We start from the raw sequence: 16,159 nt of genomic DNA, 5'->3' as shown, positions 1-16,159 counted from the left end.
CAGCATCCTCCAGCATGACTGGTTTGGCAGTGGGTGGTGTGGGGTGGCATTTCTTTGGAGGGCCGCACAGCCCTCCATGTGCTCACCAGAGGTAGCCTGACTGCCATTCGGTACCAAGATGAGATCCTCAGACCCCTTGTGAGACCATATGCTGGTGCGGTTGGCCCTGGGTTCCTCCTAATGCAAGGCAATGCTAGACCTCATGTGGCTGGAGTGTGTTAGCAGTTCTTGCAAGACAAAGGCATTGATGCTATGGACTGGCCCGCCCATTCCCCAGACCTGAATCCAATTGAACACATCTGGGACACCACGATGCACCACAGACTGTCCAGGAGTGACGGATGCTTTAGTCCAGGTCTGGGAGGAGATCCCTCAGGAGACCATCCGCCACCTCATCAGGAGCATGCCCAGGCGTTGTAGGGAGGTCATACAGGCACGTGGAGGCCACACACACTACTGAGCCTCATTTTGACTTGTTTTAAGGACATTACATCAAAGTTGGATCAGCCTGTAGTGTGTTTTTCCACTTTAATTTTGTGTGACTCCAGATCCAGACCTCCATGGGTTAATAAATTTGATTTCCATTGATAATTTCTCTTACATCCTAGAGGATGCTGGGGACTCCGTAAGGACCATGGGGATAGACAGGCTCCGCAGGAGACATGGGCACTTTAAGATAGACTTTAGGATTTGGGTGTGCACTGGCTCCTCCCTCTATGCCCCTCCTCCAGACCTCAGTTGATTACTGTGCCCAGAGGAGACTGGGTGCTTTTCAGAGAGCTCTCCTGAGTTTTCTGACAGAAAGTATTTTGTTAGGTTTTTTATTTTCAGGGATCCTGCTGGCAACAGACTCCCTGCATCGAGGGACTCAGGGGAGAGAAGCAGCCCTACTTCTGTGACTTGAAAGGCTCTGCTTCTTAGGCTACTGGACACCATTAGCTCCAGAGGGATCGGTACGCAGGTCTTCCTCACCGTCCGTCCCGGAGCCGCGCCGCCGTCCTCCTCACAGAGCCTGAAGGTAGAAGCCACGTGAGTATGAGAAGTTAGAAGACATCAGAGGCAGCAGAAGACTGCACTGTTCTTCACTGAGGTAACGCACAGCAGTGTAGCTGTGCGCCATTGCTCCCATTCACCTCACATACTTTGTCACTGTAAGGGTGCAGGGCGCAGGGGGGGGGGGGGGGCGCCCAGGGCAGCAAATTAACCTCTCCTGGCAAAAGATGGGTATATACAGCTGGCCACTGTATATACCTACGAACCCCCGCCAAAGTTTTGTATTTTAGAGTGGGACAGAAGCCCGCCGCCGAGGGGGCGGGGCTTCTCCCTCAGCACTCACCAGCGCCAGTTTTTTCTCCACAGCACCACTGAGAGGAAGCTCCCCAGACTCTCCCCTGCTTAGATCACGGTGACAAGAGGGTTTTAAAGTAGAGGGGGGTGCACATAATTGGCGCATTGAGTATAAAAGCGCTATCTGGGTAAACATACATATTGTGTTTTTGTCCTGGGTTATTACAGCGCTGGGTGTATGCTGGCATACTCTCTGTCTCTCCTAAGGGCCTTGTGGGGGAACTGTCCTCAGATAAGAGGGTTCCCTGAGTGTGTGGTGTGTCGGTACGTGTGTCGACATGTCTGAGGTAGAAGACTTTTTGAGGGAGGAGGAAGAGCAAATGAATGTGGTCTCGCTACCGACGGCGCCGACACCTGACTGGATGGATATGTGGAATGTTTTAATGGCCAATGTAAATTTATTGCACAAAAGATTGGATAAAGCTGAAGCTAGGGAACAGTCAGGGAGTCAACCCATGCCTGTACCTATGTCGCAGGGACCTTCGGGGTCCCAAAAGCACCCACTATCCCAAATAGTTGACACGGATACCGACACGGAGTCTGACTCCAGTGTCGAATATGATGATGCAAAATTACAGCCAAAGGTGGCTAAAAGTATTCGATATATGATTATTGCAATAAAAGATGTTTTGCATATCACAGAGGAACCCCCTGTCCCTGACACGTGGGTACACATGTATAGGGAAAAGAAACCGGACGTAACCTTTACTCTTTCTCATGAGCTGAACGAGTTATGTGAAAAAGCTTGGGAATCTCCAGATAAGGAACTGCAGATTCCCAAAAGGATTCTTATGGCGTATCCTTTCACGCCAACGGACAGGATACGGTGGGAATCATCCCCTAGGGTGGATAAAGCTTTGACACGCTTGTCCAAAAAGGTATCGCTGCCTTCCCAAGATACGGCTACCCTCAGGGATCCTGCGGATCGCAAGCAGGAGGTTACCTTGAAGTCCATTTATACACATTCGGGTACCTTACTCAGACCAGCTATTGCGTCGGCTTGGGTGTGTAGCGCTGTAGCAGCGTGGACAGATACCTTATCAGCGGATATTGATACCCTGGATAAGGATACCATTCTATTGACCCTAGGACATATAAAAGATGCTGTCTTATATATGAAAGATGCTCAAAGAGACATTGGTCTATTGGGTACTAGAATCAACGCTATGTCGATCTCTGCTAGACGAGTCCTTTAGACTCGGCAATGGACAGGTGATGCCGACTCAAAAAGGCATATGGAGGTTATACCTTACAGGGGTGAGGAATTGTTTGGGGAAGGTCTCTCGGACCTGGTCTCCACTGCTACGGCAGGTAAATCTAATTTCTCTGACGCCCAAGTGGATGCTGGGGACTCCGTAAGGACCATGGGGAATAGCGGCTCCGCAGGAGACTGGGCACAAATAGAAAGCTTTAGGACTACCTGGTGTGCACTGGCTCCTCCCCCTATGACCCTCCTCCAAGCCTCTGTTAGATTTTTGTGCCCGGCCGAGCTGGGTGCAATCTAGGGGGCTCTCCTGAGCGTCTTAGAAAGAAAGTTAGATTTAGGTTTTTTATTTTCAGTGAGACCTGCTGGCAACAGGCTCACTGCTACGAGGGACTAAGGGGAGAAGAAGCGAACCTGCCTGCTTGCAGCCAGCTTGGGCTTCTTAGGCTACTGCACACCATTAGCTCCAGAGGGATCGAACACAGGCCCAGCCTCGGAGTCCGGTCCCAGAGCCGCGCCGCCGGCCCCCTTACAGAGCCAGAAGCAAGAAGAGGTCCAGAAAATCGGCGGCAGAAGACATCAGTCTTCATCAAGGTAGCACACAGCACTGCAGCTGTGCGCCATTGCTCCTCATACACACCTCACACTGCGGTCACTGATGGGTGCAGGGCGCTGGGGGAGGGGGGGGAGGGTGCCCTGAGCAGCAATATTAACACCTTGGCTGGCAAAAATACATCATATATAGCCCCCAGGGCTATATGGGTGTATATTAACCCCTGCCAGATTTTCCATAAAAGTGGGAGAAAAGTCAGCCGAAAAGGGGGCGGAGCTATCTCCTTCAGCACACTGGCGCCATTTTCCCTCACAGCTCTGCTGGAAGGACGTCTCCCTGACTCTCCCCTGCAGTCCTGCACTACAGAAAAGGGTAAAAAAGAGAGGGGGGGGGCACTATTTAGGCGCAGTACTCATTATATCAGCAGCTATAGGGGAAAACACTTTATATAGTGATATCCCTGTGTATATATAGCGCTCTGGTGTGTGCTGGCATACTCTCCCTCTGTCTCTCCAAAGGGCTAGGTGGGGTCCTGTCCTCTATCAGAGCATTCCCGGTGTGTGTGCTGTGTGTCGGTACGGCTGTGTCGACATGTATGAAGAGGAAAGAGATGTGGAGGCGGAGCAATTGCCTGTAGTTGTGATGTCACCCCCTACGAGGTCGACACCTGAGTGGATGGGCTTATGGAAGGAATTACGTGAAAGTGTCAACTCTTTACATGAGAAGATTGATGACATGGGACAGCCGGCTACTCAGCTTGTGCCTGTCCAGGCGTCTCAAAGGCCGTCAGGGGCTCTAAAACGCCCGCTACCTCAGATGGCAGATACAGACGTTGACACGGATAACGACTCCAGTGTCGACGAGGAGACAAATGTAACTTCCAGTAGGGCCACACGTTACATGATTGAGGCAATGAAAAATGTTTTACACATTTCTGATAATACCCCAGGTACCACTAAAAAGGGTATTATGTTTGGTGAGAAAAAACTACCGGTAGTTTTTCCTGCATCTGAGGAATTAAATGAAGTGTGTGATGAAGCGTGGTTTTCTCCCGATAAGAAATTGATAATACCTAAGAGATTATTGGCAGCGTACCCTTTCCCACCAGAGGATAGGGCACGTTGGAAAACACCCCCTAGGGTGGATAAGGCGCTCACACGCTTGTCCAAACAGTTGGCACTACCGTCTCCGGATACGGCCGCCCTTAAGGTACCTGCTGACAGAAAGCAGGAGACTATACTAAAGTGTATATACACACACACTGGTGTTATACAGACTCCCTGACAGAAAATATTGATACCCTGGATAGGGACAGTATATTACTGACTTTAGAGCATTTAAAAGATGCTTTTTTATACATGCGTGATCCGTGATGCACAGAGGGATATTTGCCGGCTGGCATCAAGAGTAAGTGCTATGTCCATTTCCGCCAGGAGAGGGTTATGGACTCGGCAGTGGTCAGGTGATGCCGATTCTAAAAGGCATATGGAAGTATTGCCTTATAAAGGGGAGGAGTTATTTGGGGTAGGTCTTTTGGACCTGGTTTCCACGGCAACTGCTGGGAAATCAACGTTTTTACCCCAGGTTACCTCTCAGCAAAAGAAGACACCATATTATCATACGCAGTCCTTTCGGCCCCATAAGGGCAAGCGAGCGAAAGGCTCCTCTTTTCTGCCACGTGGCAAAGGGAGAGGAAAAAAGCTGCAGCAAACAGCCAGTTCCCAGGAACAGAAGTCCTCCCCCGCTTCCGCCAAGTCCTCAGCATGACGCTGGGGCTCTACAGGCGGACTCGGGTACGGTGGGGGCCCGTCTCAAGAATTTCAGCACACAGTGGGCTCGCTCACAGGTAGATCCCTGGATCCTTCAGGTAGTATCCCAGGGGTATTTTTTGGGGGGGAGTTTGTTAGTGTGGGTCACTAGTGGACCTACCACTAAAAGAGGGTTAGTGTGTGGCGCACTCTTTTGAAATGATTATTGTATATTAAAATATTTCAGACTTTTATTTCCATATCTAAAAAATGATTGGCATCTCGAACAGGAGTTCTATCCTATCTGATGGCCTGAAAAGTGCAAAAAGGAAGTTTTTTAATTTATTTTCTTTTTCTATGTCAGCGTAAGATTCATATTATCTGCCTATGGAATTAGATCATTAAACTGATACCAATTATCAATAAATTAATTGTTCAGACAGAACAAGAGAGAAAAAAAAGGTGATTAAGTAAGCATTATGAAATATTAATAAAAATGAGTCAGTGCTAATTTAGCTACTGCTGAGCTCTCTTGAGAGACTGTAAATAGCGCGCCCTTCAATAGAGGGAAAAATGAATGTATATCCCTATCCAATTAGCCCGTAACGGTTATCCAAGAAAAATATTACTTGTGCAAATACCAATCAAAGAAAATCCAAGTAACAAATCGAGAAAGCACGATGATTTACATGAGTGTTTTTGTAACATATATGCACTCTTTACATCAGTCTACTGTTCAGGACTGGGGTAATAGTGTTAATGTCATTTGATACAATTTATTCATTCACCATTCTGCAACAGTGTATAGTAAATGAAACAAATCGTACTGGAGACCAGGTAATAGTTGCACTGTCTCAAGTATACTTGTCTGGAGAAAGAACAGAAAAGAACTATGGCACAAGTGAGAATTAAACATTCATATTATATCCTGTTCTAATAATTAATTGTTAGTCCTTTCTCTTCAGAAAGAAAGGAAAACAGGGGGTTGTTTACATGATTATTCAAATTCATATACAGACTGGAAAATATCTACTAAGTATAAGAGATTTAAACAATATTGTAATTCATTGAGATCTTTCTCTGGATCTTAATTGAGGCTAATTGTCGGCACAGGGGAGGCTAATTATCGGCACAGGGGTGCACTATCAATTTGTAAGTGCTCATAATAATTACACTCATAGGAGATAAATATATTATTTAGACACACTATATCCTGATGTTATTCCCCTAATGTTTCCAAATAAATCCATAAGTAATAATTTATATATGTAATCATTTGCGGTAAGTATATTATTATCATTTCCTTACCAGGGTACAGACACCAAAGATGAAAAAAGAGTCCCAGGTGTGTGGAAACAGATTCCCTTTCTGCTTTTCTCCCATGTGCCGTTTTGGGCAGTGAATGGGAACAATGAGAGCGGGGAAGAGCCGTCCACCTGGGGCTGAAGGGAAAGAACAGTGCGGGCTGCTTCTACTGTCCACGCTTAGTGTCCCCCACCCCTGTTACTTGGGAGCATTGCAGGGGGGGCAAGATACCATGCAATGGATGAGAGGGCAGCCCTGAGTATCTGATCAGCGTTTGCCCGGAGTATAGTAAACACCCATGTCACGTTCACCACTTCTAATGCCACTGCAAATAGGATCTCTCCGCTCAGCAGCCTCAATGAGAGATGGGCGCCGGGTCAGGTGATAGTGTATCAGTGTCCCGCTGTTCTATGAGTGTTGCAGGAGCTGGACATCAGATCAGGATCTCCCCATGTCTGGTGTGTCATGTGCGCCCATGTGTAGTATTCATCAAAGGTAGAAGTTCCCAGTGTCCTATTGCCGCTACGGGTAACGTCTCTCTTTGGAGCTCGGCGGGGAAAAGGACGCCGGGTCGGGTGATTCCCGTACCGCCGTGTCAGGTGTACGCCCGTGTCCCGCTATTCAGTGAATAACGTCTCTCTTTGGAGCTCGGCAGGGAAAAGGACGCCGGGTCGGGTGATTCCCGTACCGCCGTGTCAGGTGTACGTCCGTGTCCCGCTATTCAGTGGATGACGTACGTTTCACAAAAAAGCTTGATCACATCTGTGAAATAAAAGTTTGAAATATTTTAATATACAATAATCATTTCAAAAGAGTGCGCCACACACTAAACCTCTTTTAGTGTTAGGTCCACTAGTGACCCACACTAACAAACTCCCCCTAAGAATTCCTCAAACAGACATGATGGTGTCACGCCTAAACAAAAAGCTTCCGAGGTACTGTGTTCAGAAGTCTTCAGGCTGATTACAAACCGATGGGAAAGGCCACAGGTGGACATGATGGCGTCCCGCCTCAACAAAAAGCTAGAAAACTATTGCGCCAGGTCAAGGGACCTGCAGGCGATAGCGGTGGACGCTCTAGTGACACCGTGGGTGTACCGGTTGGTTTATGTGTTCCCTCCTCTTCCTCTCATACCAAGGGTGCTGAGGATAATAAGGAGAAGAGTAAGAACTATACTCATTGTTCTGGATTGGCCAAGAAGAGCTTGGTACCCAGAACTTCAAGAAATGATCTCAGAGGACCCATGGCCTCTGCCGCTCAGACAAGACCTGCTGCTGCAGGGGCCCTGTCTTTTCCAAGACTTACCGCGGCTGCGTTTGACGGCATGGCGGTTAAACACCGGATCCTGAAGGAAAAGGGCATTCCGGAGGAAGTAATTCCTACGCTGATCAAAGCCAGGAATGACGTGACCGCGAAACATTATCACCGCATATGGCGAAAATATGTGGCTTGGTGTGAGGCCAGAAAGGCCCCAACGGAGGAATTTCAACTGGGTCGATTCCTGCACTTCCTACAGTCAGGGGTGAATATGGGCCTCAAATTGGGGTCCATTAAGGTCCAGATTTCGGCTCTGTCGATTTTCTTCCAAAAAGAACTTTTGTTAAAAGAGTGCTGCATATTTAGCCTCCTTTTGTGCCTCCAGTGGCACCTTGGGATCTCAACGTGGTGTTGGATTTCCTTAAATCGCATTGGTTTGAGCCACTTCAAACCGTGGCGTTAAAATATCTCACGTGGAAAGTGGTCATGCTATTGGCCCTGGCTTTGGCCAGGCGTGTGTCAGAGTTGGAGGCTTTGTCATGTAAAATCCCTTATCTGATTTTCCATATGGATAGGGCGGAATTGAGGACTCGTCCCCAATTCCTGCCTAAGGTGGTTTCAGCGTTTCATTTGAACCAACCTATTGTGGTGCCTGCGGCTACTCGGGACTTGGAGGATTCCAAGTTGCTGGATGTAGTCAGGGCCCTGAAAATTTATGTATCCAGAACGGCTGGAGTCAGGAAAACTGACTCGCTGTTTATCCTCTACGCACCCAACAAGATGGGGGCTCCTGCTTCAAAGCAGACTATTGCTCGCTGGATCTGTAGCACGATTCAGCTTGCACATTCTGCGGCTGGACTGCCGCATCCTAGATCAGTAAAAGCCCATTCCACGAGGAAGGTGGGCTCTTCTTGGACGGCTGCCCGAGGGGTCTCGGCTTTACAACTTTGCCGAGCTGCTACTTGGTCGGGGTCAAACACAGTTGCAAGATTTTACAAGTTTGACACCCTTTCTGAGGAGGACCTGGAGTTCGCTCATTCGGTGCTGCAGAGTCATCCGCACTCTACCGCCGGTTTGGGAGCTTTGGTATAATCCCCATGGTCCTTACGGAGTCCCCAGCATCCACTTAGGACGTCAGAGAAAATAATATTTTACTCACCGGTAAATCTATTTCTCGAAATCCGTAGTGGATGCTGGGCGCCCATCCCAAGTGCGGTTTGTCTGCAATACTTGTACATAGTTATTTTTAATAAAAGGGTTATTGTGAGAGCCATCTGTTAAGAGGCTCCGTTATTGTCATACTGTTAACTGGGTATAATATCACGAGTTATACGGTGTGATTGGTGTGGCTGGTATGAGTCTTACCCGGGATTCAAAATCCTTCCCTATTGTGTCAGCTCTTCCGGGCACAGTATCCTAACTGAGGTCTGGAGGAGGGTCATAGAGGGAGGAGCCAGTGCACACCAGGTAGTCCTAAAGCTTTCTTTAGTTGTGCCCAGTCTCCTGCAGAGCCGCTATTCCCCATGGTCCTTACGGAGTCCCAGCATCCACTACGGACTACGAGAAATAGATTTACAGGTGAATAAAATCTTATTTTTATTTGTTTATTGTTCCTTATATATTTCTTGTATATTGATTGTCCCCCTCTTTTTGATTTTCTGAAGGAAACAGGGAGTTAGCACTAATTAAAGAATGGGGGTGGCTGAGATTGGGAATCTCACTCAGTGCATGTCGTGCATGATGTATGCGCACCTGGCACAACAGTCCGAGTGCGGGTACATCTGTGCGAGATGTGAGCGTACGGACGCCCTGGAAGCCCAGGTAACTGATCTAGAGCGGACGGTTACGCGACTAAGGAGCATTCACAATCTCAAGCAAAGTTTAGCTAGAACAGTGGAGGAGTTGCAGAGGGGATCATTGGTAGATGAGGAAGATCAGGTAGCTGGGTCATGGTTAGAAGGAAGAAGAGGGGGAGGGGAAGACGGGACATCTCTGATCCACCAAACCCCAATAAATTTGCCCAATTTGATGAAGGTTCTGAGGATGGCAGTGAGGAAATGATGGAACCGGAGGAAAAAAGATAGGTATCTAGTCAGATTGTGGTGGTAGGCGATTCTATTATCAGGCCGACAGGGCAATCTGCTACCGGGACCATGATCGCCGTAGTCTGTTGTCTTCCGGGTGCTCGGGTACGGCAAATCGCGGACAGGGTAGATTGTTGGGAGGGGCTGGTAAAGACCCGGCGATCTTGGTGCATGTTGGCACCAATGACAAAGTTAGTGGTAGGTGGGATGTCCTTAAGAAAGACTATAGGGACTTAGGCAAGAAACTTAAGGCAAGGACATCTAGTGTAATATTCTCCGAAATATTACCAGTGCCATGCACTAGCCCAGGGAGGCAGAGGGAGATCAGGGAGGTAAATGTGTGAATTAGAGGCTGGTGTAGGAAGGAGGGGTTTGTGTTCCTGGAAACCTGGGTGGACTTCTCAGTCAGGCGGCATCTTTGTCATGATGGATTAGAAGGTTGGAGGAGCTTTTAAACTAGGAGCCTGGGGGGAGGGTTTAGCTAGAAGCTGCGGGTTCATTAGTGAGAGCAGTAAGGATGGGGGTAGTGAACAATTTGGGGGTGGAAAAGGGGGAAGCGTAAGATCAGATGGCAAGGGTATTTGCATGGGTATTGACACCGGAAATACTGACACAGGTATTGCCAAGATATTCCCAATTTATTACCTAATGACGAGTATGGCTCAGCAATACGGTATATAGAAAGTAATGTGCATAGCATAAGGGAGGATACTAACATCAGGGAGGGGGGTTTAGAAAGTCTTATAGATCAGATAAAGATAGTAGAGAGGAAAGCTGTATTAAGCATGATGGGAGGAAAGGGAGGGAGGAGAATAACAGTCAGTAAGGGTAAGTCTAGAAAGGCTCTTGTAAATATAGATAAGATACCACTAAAACAAACAGGCAATGGAGAGGCTAAGCTAAGATGTATGCTTGTGAACGCAAGAAGCCTATCGGGTAAAATGGGGGAATTGGAATGGCTTGTATCAAAGTCTCAGTATGATATTATAGGTATTATGGAAACATGGTGGGACGACTCTCACAACTGGGTTGCGAATTTGGAGGGATATTCTCTTTTCAGGAGGGATAGGGCTACCAATAGGGGAGGAGGGGTATGTCTCTTTGTTACACCATCTCTAAAACCAAACTTAATAGAGGGTATTTTCAGGGAGGCTGGAGATAACGTGGAGTCGCTATGGGCTGAGATCACAAGTGGGGGCACAGAGGCGAAGAAACAAGTCATTGGCACGTGCTACAAGTAACCGGATATTAGTGTACATGACGATGAACAACTCTTACACCAAAATGAAAAAGCTGCGGGAATGGAGGACATCCTAGTGTTAGGGGATTTTATCCTGATATAAATTGCAGTAACGATTCATGTGTAAAAACTAGGAGCAGCAGGTTCTTAAATACATTAAAGGATCAATACTTAACTCAATTAGTCGAGGACCCAACTAGAGGTAAAACTATTCTGGACCTAGTTTTACCAATAATGTGGACATTATATCAAACACTAAAGTTGGGGAGACTTTGGGAAACTGACCACTATATGATCACATTTGACATCAGTTTCAATAAACAGCTATAAGGGAACAACTAATACATTTAACTTTAGAAAAGCTAATTTCAATATGCTGAGACAGGCACTAAACGAGATTGATTGGGAAGTTTTGTTTCATGGTAAAGACACAACGGAAATGTGGGATGCTTTAAAAGGGTTGCTTGATAGCAATATTCACAAATTCATTCCCATGAGCAGTAAATGCAGGAGTACTAAAAACAAACCAATGTGGCTTAATAAGGATGTCAAAGAAGCAATGGCTAAAAAGAAGCGTGCTTTGAGGAGTCATTCCAGCATTACAAGGAATGCAAAAAAAAATGCAAAAAAGTAATAATCGCAGCAAAAGTTGTAAACAAAAAGCAAATCGCTATAGAGAGTAAAAGCAATCCTAAAAAGTTTTATAAATACATAAACAGTAAAAGGTTAAAGAAGGAGAACGTAGGCCCATTAAAAGATGAATTGGGAGCTTTAATAAACAATGATAAAATAAAAGCGGAAATACTGAACAATTTTTTTCCTCAGTATTCACCAGGGAGGATCAGTCGGAGAAAGTAGTGCATAAAGATAGTGAAGATAATGACTCTTGGCTGGATACTTGTTGACCTCGACATCTTCGGATTATCAAACCGAATAAATTTGCACGGCTGGACGAAGATTCGGAGGATGATACTGCGGAAATGACGGTGGAGGAGGGGACTGCTCCCTCTAGCATCCAGAGGAGCAGCCCCTCTGGCACAGTTGGGACAAAAGATAGTGAGGTACCTAGTCAGATGGTGGTGGTAGGGGACTCTATCATCAGGAAGGCAGATAGAGCAATCTGCTACCCGGACCATGATCGCCGTACAGTCTGTTGTCTCCCGGGTGCTCTAGTGTGGCACATCGCGGACCGGGTAGATAGATTGTTGGGAGGGGCTGGTAAAGACCCGACAGTATTGGTGCATGTTGGCACCAATGACAAAGTCAGCAGAAGGTGGGATGTCCTTAAGAAAGACTATAGGGAATTAGGCAAGAAACTTAAGGCAAGGACATCTAAGGTAATATTCTCTGAAATATTACCCACGCTAGTCCGGGGAGGCAGAGGGAGATTAGGGAGGTAAATGTGTGGCTTAGAGACTGGTGCAGGAAAGAAGGGTTCGTGTTCTTGGAACACTGGGCGGACTTCTCAGTCAGGCACCATCTTTTTTGTCGTGATGGATTGCACCTGAATGAGGAGGGGGCAGCGGTGCTGGGGGGAAGGATGGTTAGAAGGTTATAGATTTTAAACTAGGAGGGTTTAGCTAGAAACTACGGGGCATGCAGTGAGAATATTGGGGATGGCAGTAGTAAATGAAATGGGGGAAAATTTGGGGGGAGGGTAAGAGCAGCCGGTAAAGTTATCAACATGGGTACTAAAAGAGGTTTTACCAAAGCACTAACTAATGACAATTACAGGTCATCGTTGCTACATAAGGTGAAAGATGTCCCTAACGCAAAGGGAAATACTTATCTTATTTGTATGTATGTAAACGCCAGAAGCATTACTGGTAAAAAGGGCAAATTAGAAATAATTGCAGCAAGCAAACAGTATGATATTATAGGCATTACTGAAACTTGGTGGGACGAATCTCATGATTGGACAGTCAAACTAGAAGGCTATTCACTGTTTAGGACAGACTACATAAAAGGGGTGGAGGGGTGTGTCTTTACGTAAAACCATTTTAAAAAACTGATATATGGGAGGATTTGCAGGAGGAGACTGTAGATACGGTCGAGATGCTATGGGGTAGAAATTGCATGTGGCTAAAAGGGAATAAAAAAGGTAGTATTGGGGGTATGCTACAGGCCGCCTGGTATTAATGTATCTAACGAGGAATTGTTACTGAAGCAAATTGAAAGAGCAGCAGGAGTAGGAGACATGGTAGTGATGGGAGATTTTAAATATCCAGAGAAAAACTGGAAAAACGATTCATGTGATACTGCTAGGGGTAATAGGTTCTTAAACACACTTAATGATAACTACTTAGTTCAACTAATTGAGGAACCCACCAGGTACAATGCAATCTTAGACCTGGTATTAACAAATGTCAAAGTCGAAAAATATTGTAATGCATATGCCCTGTACTAACCCCATGCACATGCCCGCTGCGCGTGCACTCAGTCCGCCGTGCGTGCACATATCCGCAATTTGCGTAGGATCGCTCCTGCGATCATGCGCGTGATATGGGTATTTACGACGGAGTTTGTGAGCGCGTAGAGGTTTATTAGAACATTACATATTTAACCCAAATAGTGTACATTTTAGATATAACTCCCTTGCACCACATCAGCGAGTATCAATAGTTTAAACAGTTCCAGGACTAAGGGATTCGCCGTTGCATGATAGGAAGGGTCAGATAAAGGTTGGAAGGTGATGTCTAGTATCCTATAACATGGGGTGTGGTCTTTTATAAGAGAAAAAAGACAAAGCCAGCTATATATCTTTCCAGGGCACACTTATGAAAAAATTAATTAATAAGATGATGAAATATGAGAAAATTAATACTTAAAAAGAGAGGGAGAAGGCAAATATAGATGAATAATTTTTCAAAGCATAATTGCTACAATTTTGAGCGATAGGATTTAGATGAGCGAATTTATCTTTATTCCCTTAGTGGTCTAGAGATTTCCTTAATTGATAATTTTTTTATTGGGAATAGGGTAACTCCGTTGGGTTCAGCTGTAGCCTGTCAGACTAGCACAATTAAATTAAAGTTGAAATGAAATACCTGGATCTGCACAGAAAATCGGAAGGACACAAATGACTGGAGAATAAAATACCTACAGTACCTAGTATTCCCTGGTGGTCTCCCAACCGGGTACTGACCAGACCCTGCAGTGTATGGCTTCCAAGATCAGACGAGATTGGGCATACTCAGTGCGGTTTGACCGTAGGTGGATATTCTCCAATCTGTGCAGTCAATTCCAGTGTGCGGATACTCATACACATTGTTTATTTTGAGCATATCATAAATGCCTGAATTATTGTTGGTATAAGAACAGAGCATTAAGCAACATTTGTGCTGATTGTTATACTAATGAGAGCAAAAGAAATCAGGCAGTGATGTAAGTACAATAGCTGAGTATGATAATCTAACAGGGATTGATCCCCAATAATGCATAAAATTCAGTGCAATGAGAAACACACAGGAGATTATATATAATTGTCTAACAGGGATTAATCCACAATTCTGGGTGTATATGATTTAGCACACAAAATTCCAATAAACATTAGTTCCCAAAAGCAGATATCCTGTGGTTATATCATATTTTAGCAAAATCACAAATTGAAGATACTTCAACAATCCTAAAGATATATATATATATATATATATATATAGTAAACAAACAAAGCAGGCGGCACTCCAAGTCTGTTTGAGATTCAAGTGTATTTCATACACAAGTGATCCGACGTTTCGGGGTCCAAGCGCCCCTTGACAAACGTCGGATCACTTGTGTGTGAAATACACTTGAATCTCAAACAGACTTGGAGTGCCGCCTGCTTTGTTGTTTACTATCCAGTTTTATCTGAGATGGCACCCAAGCACTAAGTCCAGGAGGGGGAGTGCCGGTCCTCACAGCCTGTCTATATATATTGAGGGTGCCTTTAATAGGGCGAAAGAAAGAAACAAACAGATCTGAACTAGTGATGTACAAACAAAGAGAACATGACCAGGAGAGATTCTCCATTCCATTTATAACTAAGTACAATACTAAAGGGAATGTTATTAAAAAGATCTTACAGAAACATTGGGATGTTTTACATCTAGATCCGATACTACAGAAAGTGATTCCAACACACCCACAGGTAGTATTTAGAAGATCCTGTTCCCTTAAGAGTAAATTAGCTCCTAGTAATTTGAAGAATGTTACTGTACCACGAGCTGATAGATTGGAGGGATTCTATGCATGTACTAAATGTAAGGTATGCCAATATGTTAATAAGGATCATAAACAATTTTTTAATTCCAATAATTCTAAATCATGGAAAATTAAGGGGAAATTAAGCTGTCTTAGTACATATGTGATTTATCTTTTAGAGTGTAAATGTGGGAAACGCTATGTAGGCAAAACTAAGCGAGTGCTTAAATTGAGGATTTTGGAAAAAATTGCTGTGACTCACAATTACGAGGTTTTTCATTTAAAGCTATTGAGCGGGTAGAATTGGATGAGAGGAAAGGTAACATCCTCAATTTGCTTTCAAAGCGAGAAACCTTTTGGATCTACACACTAAATACACTGGCTCCAGATGGTTTGAATGAAGGCTGTGATATTGTGCCATTCTTGGAAGGCTGACACTGTGTGCATGTATGTTAGAGTGTACCAGTGGCAGCGGCTACGTCCCGACTGGTGTGCTCGAATAGCATGTACGCGGCAAATGACTGAAGAGAATAGACACATTAGCTTTAAAGATCAGAACGATTTTAATTAATTTCCACTGGGATGTTTTAGAGAAAAATATTATACAAAAGTATTACACAGAGGGTAGGATATATACCTTTGTGTGAATGGATCATATGAGCTAATTTGCTGTTCATTCATGTATGAGATGGACTCCAGCTGTAATGTTAATTAATAGGTTCATTGATGTGAAATCGTGTAAGGTTATTATTAGTCTTGGATAATCGATAATGAAAATGTGGATAATTTGAGCTTATCTTCTGTGATGTAATTGTGGAATGCCAATGGTTTATAAGTTGTATGAAATGTCTATTTGTATTTTTAAGTGAAATCATGTTGTAATTAATTGAGAACAATACCTACAACGGGTATATAAAGAGATCAAGTTGTTAATTAACCACACCCCCTGACGAAGTACCTGACGTACGAAACGCGTTGGCCGTGGCTAAGTGACGTAGACGCCGTGACGTCATCCCCCGGATTCAGAGGCGGAGACCAGACGAGCTGTGGTTCGGGAGATATACTGGCTAAGTTGCGGTGGAAACACCATGCTGATGAATTTTAACTTTTAATGTATGTAATCAAATGCTACAAAGTAAAAGTTGTTACTTCTTATATAACCAAGAGTGCGCTCTCCATTTTTTGACTATATATATATATATATATATATATAGTATAAGGTATAGGGTAAGGACTGTCAAG

The 16,159-nt window shown here is 44.9% G+C and overlaps 1 pseudogene; it reads right to left on the bottom strand.

The window, feature by feature from the left end:
- Nucleotides 1-13,834: 13,834 nt before the first annotated feature.
- On the bottom strand, nt 13,835-13,953 carry LOC134984072 (5S ribosomal RNA; annotated as a pseudogene).
- Nucleotides 13,954-16,159: the final 2,206 nt, after the last annotated feature.

The sequence above is a fragment of the Pseudophryne corroboree genome (assembly GCF_028390025.1).
Source record: "Pseudophryne corroboree isolate aPseCor3 chromosome 3 unlocalized genomic scaffold, aPseCor3.hap2 SUPER_3_unloc_33, whole genome shotgun sequence".
In the NCBI taxonomy this organism is placed as follows: Eukaryota; Metazoa; Chordata; class Amphibia; order Anura; family Myobatrachidae; genus Pseudophryne; species Pseudophryne corroboree.
The sequence above is the reverse complement of the archived record's forward strand: the minus strand, read 5'-3'. Positions and strand labels throughout refer to the sequence as shown.